Genomic DNA, 9457 nt, shown 5'->3' with positions numbered 1-9457 from the left:
ACAGAGGAGCCTGGCGGGCTAAATTCATGGGGTTGCAAGAGTCAGATACGACTTAGTGACTCAGCTACCATATGGCAAGGACTGTACGTACAGTCTAGTTTGAGCTGAGGGCTGTTGGTGTGATTACACAAGTAGGGACATACTTATGGGTTTAATGAGAGTTTTATGGTGGATGGTGTTGTTCTTTTCCTCTTTCTAGTATTTATTGCTATGGCTGTATGACTAGCTTTTTAAACATTTATTTTTAACTGAAGGATAATTGCTTTATGATATTGTGTTGGTTTCTGTCATACAGCAACAGGAATGAGCCATGGGTATACATATGTCCCCTCCCTCTGGAACCTCCCTCCCACCCTATCCTACCCCTCTAAGTTGTCGCAAAGCACCAGTTTGAGCTCCCTGGGCCTCTTTATATAAATTAGATTAGGGTGAGGGGGAGAGGGGAGACTGGTCCCCAGGCCTGGTGCTTCTGGTCTACCTTTTCTTCCCACTTGCAAGTAAGGATGTGTCTATTTGGGTGAGAAGCTCTTTTCTGACATTTTACTCTCTTATTCTTTGGAAGCTAATTTGAGAAACAGGGAGAGCCCAGTGTCAGCAGCTCATACTTGCAACTTGCCCTGTTGCTGCCCAGGGGGGCCTTTTCCAGACACGGGGACATAATGTAGTTGAGGAGGTCACTGGGGTGGGCAGGAGGGTTGGGTGCAGATTCCAGCAGGCCACTTGAGCCCTCTGGACCTTTTCCCCCTCACTTATTAAAGGAGAGGTCACTGTGCCCTCTCCAGCTTGGACCTTCTAGAGTTCTGAGATGACTGCAGTGCTGATAAGTATGATCACCTGTTGGTGGTGACCTTAGGAGGGGGTCAGTGATGGGTTCAAGTCCTCCAGGCAAGCTCTGGCCCTCGTGGCATAAAATCAAAGAGGGTACATTTTGTTAATGTGCTTTATCTTGCCCATCAGCTCTGGGAACTCATTCCACTGGGTGATCACAGCGAGGCGGCCTCCTCATGTAAGGAGACTCGATCCCAGGAGCAGCTGCCCTCTGACCCCAAGCATTACTCACCCTGTCACTAGTCCCCAGACTGGCCCACTGCCTGTCGGGAGCTGCAGCTGGGCCAGAAATGAAACAGGATGCTTGCTGGGAGAGGGGGCAGGGTGGAGACCAATGGGCTGGAGGAAGATGCAGCCTGGACCAAACACACATACATGCTCAGCTTGAGGGCTTGAGGAAATGTGACTGCATCGTGATCTGGGACAAAGACGTGGCCAGACGGGCCCCTGGGAGAAAAGTGTCTGGATGCTGGTACCCAGACAGGAGGAAAAGATCGTAGCTGTGCCAAACCAAACAGTCAAAGCATGAGGGGCAGCCTTGCCTGATGGGTTGGTGGCTCCAGTCACCTTTGCCTGTGTTTCTCTTCTAATGCAGAGATCTGCCTGCAATAACAAACAACAGGGAGCAGCCCAGATCTCAGTTCCTGATGGGCTCCGTGGTGGGAGAGAGAACAAACATTACAAAAAGCCAGCCCGGGCTAGGGCCGCGTTTAACAAGGAGCAAGCTCATTCCAGTGGACGGAGCCTTGAATGTTCTCCAGCAGCTGTGGGTCTGGAGGGCTCAACAATAAATCCTTCCAAGAGGAGGTCATGCACTTTGGTAGACGTTACCCCAGGTACCCTATCCTGCTCCCAGAGACTAATGAACGGTGGGAGGAGGTGATGGGGAGATGCTGGGGACACAGAAGGAAGAAAGGTTTGAATAATATGAAGAAGGAGTCAGCGACCAAAGCTCTAAACCACCATGCTTTCAGGTTGGACCCGGGCTCTGCAACTGGCTCGTGACCTCGAGCAAGTTCATTAATCACATGGACTGAGCGTCAGTTCTCATCTTGCTTGGAAATGGAAGGAAATCCCTATTGAATTAAGTTTGAAAACAGACGGTGAACTGAGACATTTCAAATATGATAGCCACAGATACACAGAAGTACTGCTCTTTCCTTCACTAAAGTATATGACTGAGTTCATTCTTCTCACGTTGCAGACAGTTCTTCTATGGAGAGCAAAGACAAGAACTAGAAAAGAGAGAGATGCCATATTTGTGTAAAGGACATGTTTGCCTTCCCTGGTGTTTGCCCACAAGGGCAGAGATTTTGAGGGGGGCGTTAGAGATCACTCTGGCAGGACACACCCTCAGAGATTCTCTAAACTTGAGAATAAAGTGGAGATGGCCACCAGTTCTATATCCTAGGAAACAGAAGGAAATAGGCTGTGTGTGTTATCTCTCCAAGCCCAACCTCTTTGATTCGGGTGTTGACTCAGGACACCTGCAACTTAACCCAGAGACTGAAACACCTTCTGAGATCCCAGCTCACGACACAGAGGCCCTGCGCTCTTCCTTCTGGTTTGGCGCAGCTGCTCTGCTGGACTGAAGGCAGGGCTGAAGCAGTGCTGGCGGACTCTGCCAGAGGAGAGGCCAGAGAGATGCTCACGGAACACAGTAAACAGGACATGGAGGAAGTCAGGAGCTGGACTTGGGCTGTTACTGAGCCCCCCCACCTCCCCCCAGCTGCCCTGCTCATTGTCAGGAAACGGGGGAGCTGAGAGCCACTGAGCACACATTGATGCTGCGGGAAGTGGCCTTTATAAATACGCAGGGGTCAGGGCCAAGCCCGGCAAACAATAGGGGGAATGGTGATGGAGGGCAGTGGGTGTGGAGTGTAGGGAAGGCCAGGATGACTCCATCAGTGACAATAGCTGAGCAGGCAGTTGGAGCGGGGTGGAAGTGCACAGGGAGGCTGGGGGCTGGGAAACAAACAATGCAAATTGCCCGCGACCCTGTAGCCACAACAAAGGGCAGTGGGTTCTGTAAATAGTCCGCAGAGTGTCCCATTGTTCCTTCGAGAACTTCTCCCTGGCCCCTACACGTCGGAGATCTCTGTTTTGCTCTATTTACTGGAAGCTGCCCCTGATTTAGAGAATGCTGCTCCTTACCAGCGGTTTGGTCACATTTTCTGCCTTGAGTTCGTCCTTTTAAGCAAATAGGCACCAAAGCCAGCTTGGGAAGGCTGGTGTGGAAGGGACAGAGGACAACAGGCAGTGCTCCCTGACATGCTCTTTGATGTAATCTCTCTCGATTCACTTGGAGGGATAGATGGATGGATAGACCCATGGGGATGGATGGATGAGAATGTCACCCTCATTTGCCATATAGGGAGATACAGCTACCAAGTAGAACTTCCCTGGTGGTTCAGTAGTAAATAATCTGCCTACCAGTGCAGGAGACACGGATTCGATCTCTGCATCAGGAAGATCCCCTGGAGAAGGAAATGGCTACCCACTCCAGTAATCTTGCCTGGAGAATCCCATGGACAGAGGAGCCTGACGGGCTACAGTCCATGGGGTCGCAAAGAGTCAGACACAACTTAGTGACTGAACAACAGCAACAACCACCACGTGCAAAGATGGCTTTGTGGTTATGGCTCAAGTCAAAATTGTAAACTCAGCAGATCAAATGTTCTGTCCATCCGTCATTATTCTGTTTTCCAGGGCTTCGTTGTAAATATAATTACACGTTTAATTGGGTAATGAACTATTCCATGGTCACCCCTTTCTCTGAAATGGGAGCTTTTTGAAGGCTGATGCTAGATCTCTCCCGTTGATGTGGTTTTCCCAGGACTCAACATAGTTCCTCTTATGAAATTGGCCCTGAGTTAATATTCATTAACTAGAGGATGCATGCTTTTTTGCTGGTGAGTCCCCTCCCTGTACAGCCTATACTAGGAGCCAGCTGGACCCTGTGACCTGGGCTGGCTTTATCAGAGCAGCCTTGGCACAGGTCATCTAGATCTAGGAAGGCTTGACCATGGGTGTGTCCTCAGGGTGCTCTCTCAGGACAAATGGAGTTGGCTATGCCAGCAAAGGAGGTGCTCCTTAAATATCTTGTAGCATATATAATCAATTAAAATGGTGTCTGAATTGGGGTGAAATAAAAGGTATATGAAATTCAAATGGAGATTAAGCCACTTTTTATCTATTTAATAATTGTTTACAACATACATTAAAAAAAACATAGGGTTTGCCTTTTAGTGAGAAAATACTAAACAAAATGCAAATTTAGAGCTTGCTAAAGGTAGCTTAACTCTAACCTGAACCTTCACATTCTGCTGGTGAAAGTAGAAGCAGCCATATATTTCCTAGCAAGCCATTTTGTATAAGGTATCTCAAAAGCCTGAAAATATTCAGCTTCTTCAACCCAGCAGTTTTATTCCAGGACTCTTTCATGAAAATGCAGACAAAAAATTATAACCAAAGATGTTTATCATAGCTTTATAGTAATAATGCTTAAAGTAGGAAATAATTTTTCTAATAACAGGGGATATTAAATTAAATTACTAGTGTGAAAAAAGAGTAGAATATTATGATGCCACTGAGTTAAGTTAATTACATTAATGGTGTGCTGTGCTGTGTTCAGGCAATGGCACCCCACTCCAGTACTCTTGCCTGGAAAATCCCATGGACAGAGGAGCCTGGTGGGCTGCAGTCCATCGGGTCGCAAAGAGTCAGACACGACTCAGTGATCACTTTCACTTTTCACTTTCATGCATTGGAGAAGGAAATGGCAACCCACTCCAGTGTTCTTGCCTGGAGAATCCCATGGACGGGGGAGCCTGGTGGGCTGCCGTCTATGGGGTCGCACAGAGTCAGACACGACTGGAGCGACTTAGCAGCAGCAGCAGCAGCAGTGCTGTGCTCAGTGGTGTCCGACTCTTTACAATCCTGTGGACTGTGGCCCACCAGGCTCCTTTGTCCATGGGGATTCTCCAGGTAAGAATACTGGAGCCGGTTGCCATTTCCTCCTCCAGGGGATCTTCCCGACCCAGGGATTGAACTCGCGTCCCCTGTGTCTCCTGCATTGACAGGCAGGTTCTTTACCACTAGCGCCATGTGGGAAGCCTCTCAATTAAATTAATGATATCTTGAAAACTTACACATACTTTGGGTCAGTGATCATTATTTGACAAAATGAAAAAATGTAGGTGCAAAATATATAAGCTTATATTCTCCACTATGAAAAAATGCATTTAAATTTAAAAAAGACTGTAAACAATGTTTTAAACTACTAGTGGTGATGCTATCAAGATGTCAGGATAGTGGTTTACTATTTTTTTCTTGATATGTTTTTCTGCTTTTTATAAAAGTGAGAATGTATTTATAAACATGTATTTTATAATTGGTTTTTTGAAAGTTCTGCTCTGGTAAGTTTACTTTTTAAGTTCCAAATTTTCTCTGTGAACCTCTGGAAGGAGTGAAATGTCGGAGTGAGTCTCTCCAAAAAAAAAAAAAAAAAGAGGAAGAGAGAGGCTTAGTTGTTGAAGGAAATATCCTTTTGATTTGGGGGAAGATCATGAGGGAATCTCAATTGTAATATGGGAAGACATTCTAAGTGTCCACATTCTTTTTTTCCCTCCCTGCTGCTAAGCTGTGAGTGAAGAATGTGTTTAGCAGAGGCTGTGGAAAGTGGCAGCCACATGACAACTTGAGCTGAAGAAGGCATGGTCTCAGCTGCTAGAGGTTGTTGTGGTCTTTGATATGAGAAGGCTTTTGGGTAGAAGTCTGTTTTGATGGAAGGGTGAGAGGCAGGCACCATAGGATGAAACTGACAAACCAAAGTCACGTCAAGAAATAAGAGTTAACATTGATTGCATACCCACCACATGCCAGGCACTGTTTTGAGTATTTAGTATGTTAATTCCTTTTATCTTAGTGGCAAATCCATGAGCTGCATCCTATTACTATCCTCATTTTAGAGATTAGTGAGTGGAGGCATAACAGGCAAGTAATTTGCCCAAGGTCACAGGACTAGTGGATAAATCAGGAATTGAATTCAGGAGGTCTATCTGAGAGCCCTAGCTTTTTCATCATGATCTAATCCCTCACTGATAAAAGCTCTGAACAATAGAGAGGTAGTACATTAGTCCCAGGTGTTCACAGTTCTCATAGCCCCGGGACACATTCATCAGAACAAGAAATGACACTTAAATAGAAAATAGTATTGTAAAAGGAAATAGCTAGTGTTCCCTTAAAACCTCAAGTCCCATTCACTACTTGTTTGTTTAATAAATATTTATAGAGGGCAGGATGTCCTGGAAGGGGTGATAAAAGACTGACTCTAGAAAGACAGACACACAAGTAAGTAAATGGTGGCGGGCCCTGAGAGCCCCTGGTGGACTGACACGATTGATGTGATTACGTGGATATTTTAGAGAAGATTTGGGAGCCTGCAGGGAGACAGATCAGAAAGTAATACAGCAATCAGGTCACATGTACTGAGGGCTTGAAGTGCAGTCATCGGAGTTGAATGGAAAACACAGAATTGGTGACTATATAGTAGTTGGGGTACCATCAGGAAAGAGATGGCACAGTCTAGCTGGGAGTTGTTATAAGTTTAATATAGGGATGACATATGATCCAGAAGGATATATGCACTTCAATGCTCATTGCAGCTCTGTTTACAGTAGGCAAGACTTGGAAGTAACATAAATGTCCATCAACAGAGGGATGGATAAAGAAAATGTGGTTGTTGTTCAGTTGTGTCCAACTCTTTGTGAGTCCATGGTACATATATACAGTGGAATATTATGCAGCCATCAAAAAGAATGGAATTTAAAAAAACAAAATAATGTCATTTGCAGCAGCATGGATGCACCCAGAAATTGTCATACTGAATGAAGTAGGTCAGACAGAGAAGGAGAAATATCATATGACATCCCTTATATGTGGAATCTAAAGAGAAATGATGCAAATGAGCTCACAGAACAGAGACTCACAGACTTAGTTAGAGAAAGAACTTAATGGTTGCCAGGGGAAAGGATGGGTGGAAGGGATAATTAGAGAGTTTGGGATGGACGCGTACACTCTGTTATATTTAAAATGGATAGCCAACAAGGACCTACTGTAGAACACAGGGAACTCTGCTCAATGTTATGTGGCAGCCTGGATGGGAGGGAAATTTGGGAGAGAATGGATGCATATATATGTATGGCTGAGTCCCTCTGCTGTTCACCTGAAACTATCACAACATTGTTAATCAGCTTTACCCCAACACAAAATAAAAAAGTTTTTAAAAACATGTAAGGATGATTTGCAGAGTGTAAGAGTGGGGATTGAGCAGAACCCTGAGATTGGTAACATCAGGAGGCAGGAGGCTTTACTTCCTCAGAGTTCGATGAGCAACAGGGAGGGATGGTTATCAGAACCCAGAACAAGCCATGTGGAAAGGAGTCTGTGATGGGCTCTGGCCTTATGTCCAGAATATAGCCGGTCCACGGGGACCTGACAGGGAAGGAGAAGGGAAATAAATAAAACACCTTTTCTCTCCTGACTCCTTCGAGTCTCTGGGCAGTGCTCACTAAAGGCCAAGTGCAACTGGCAGGCAGACTTCAAAGGAGCTCAATGGTTTGTGTCACATAAGCCAGTCTCCTTGGGGGTGTGTTTGGGATGGGGAAGTGAGTCTGGATGGAGGGGCGTCTGGAAGGCGTCTGGTTCACTTACGTGTGAGCTTCCCGGCTAGCTCAGTTGGTAATCTGCCTGCAACGCAGGAGACCCCAGTCTGACTCCTGGGTTGGGAAGATCCCCTGGAGAAGGAATAGGCTACCCACTCCAGAATTCAAGGGCTTCCCTGGTGGCTCAGACAGTAAAGAATCTGTCTGCAATGCAGGAGGCCTGAGTTGGATCCCTGGGTTGGGAAGGTGCCCTGGAGGAGGGCATGGCAACCCACTCCAGTATTCTTGCCTGGAGAATCCTAATGGACAGAGGAGCCTGGAGGGCTACAAGCCGATGGGGTCGCAAAGAGTCAGACATGACTGAGCAACTAAGCTCAGTGTATACTACTGTATATGAGTACTGCTGCTGCTACTGCTAAGTCGCTTCAGTCGTGTCCGACTCTGCGACCCCATAGATGGCAGCCCACCAGGCTCCCCTGTGTCTGGGATTCTCTAGGCGAGAATACTGGAGTGGGTTGCCATTTCCTTCTCCAAGTATATGAGTAAGCACTCATATATGGTAGTGATGGTGTGGGTTGAATCTGTCACAAGTCCCTGGTTTCTCTGATGCTTCATTATTTCTAGGTCCTAAAATAGGGAATATAGGAAGATGTACAGAGCGAGGATGAATGTGGTGTGCTCTGCTTGGAATGCATTTTTGAAGTGCATGTGACAAATTCATGTAAAACATCTAATACACAGTTATTATATATTCAGCTAAGAAGAGAGGATGAGGGATGTGGAAACTGATAGTCACCATGAGTTATCTAGGCGAGTTAAAGCCATTGGGAGGTGGTTGGGGAGAATATGCACAGTGATGACTAAGGGCTGGAGGATGTCCAATCTTTATAGACGTGATGGAAACAAAGGCACCCAGAAGAAGCTCCCAGAGAAGCACAGAAGCTTCCAGATCCCCCTTAACCTGGCCACTGCCCGTGTGCCAGGATCCTTGGGTTTGTATTTCTGTACGTGGACTCCTGCCATTCCAAGGGTGTGGGATGTAGCGTGATGGGATCGTAAGCTGAGAAGGTTAAGACCTGAGCTTGTCTGCTGGGCCTCAGTATAGAAACTCACATGCTGACCTTTCCTCTTAAAGCCTTCCTCACTTTTTGGGAAGAGCACTGTTTGACCACATCCTACCTCTTGGGGTGTTTTTAAGGATAAATGAGATAACGTCTGTAAGGTCCCTGGAGAGGAAGTACCAGTGCAGATAAGCATATGCTTGGGTATTTTTAGCCGAGAGCATTGGGTGTTCAGGACGTGCCATTTAGCAATTCCTGGAGCCTTGAAAAGGAAAGAGAAAGGGGTGGGGAGACAGGGAATCAGAGGCAGACAACAAACATTGTTTTTCGAGAAATCCCTCCTACCCTGAGTGTAAGAATCCACGTCAAAGGAAGCAAACACCATGTGTAGATAGAACAGGAAGGTGACAGGCTTGCTTGCTGGCAACCAAGACGGGGTGATGCCAAAGGGCCGGTCCTGGCAGTTTGCTTGCCCTAGGGGGTGGAGGTCCAGTCGCCGCCTCCTCCACTGATAATGAAAGCAAGGTTAAGTGACTCTCTGTCCTGTACAGAATGGCAGGAAACACCTTCATCACCCATGACTCTTGGAGAGAGTGGCCCGGGTAGGGGTGGGGCGTGCATTTCCTGCCCAGATTCCAGAAAGGGTGCTCAGACTGTTTGGAGGCATGAACCTGCTGACCCAACAGATGCAAGGCTGTGGAGTGACTACGGGGCCTGGCCTGGCCCACCCATGTCAGTCCATATCTGCTTCATAAGCACAAAGCCTTCCGAACGTAATAACAGGAACCTTAGAAAGATAACTTACTTGGAGAAAGGTCTTAGAAGGGTTCATCTGACTGTTTCTTTCTTAAAAAAAAAAAAAAACTTTTATTTATTTATTTATTTTTATTTTTGGCTGTGCTG

This window comes from Ovis canadensis, chromosome 21 (assembly GCF_042477335.2).
Source record: "Ovis canadensis isolate MfBH-ARS-UI-01 breed Bighorn chromosome 21, ARS-UI_OviCan_v2, whole genome shotgun sequence".
NCBI lineage: Eukaryota > Metazoa > Chordata > Mammalia > Artiodactyla > Bovidae > Ovis > Ovis canadensis.
The sequence above is the reverse complement of the archived record's forward strand: the minus strand, read 5'-3'. Positions refer to the sequence as shown.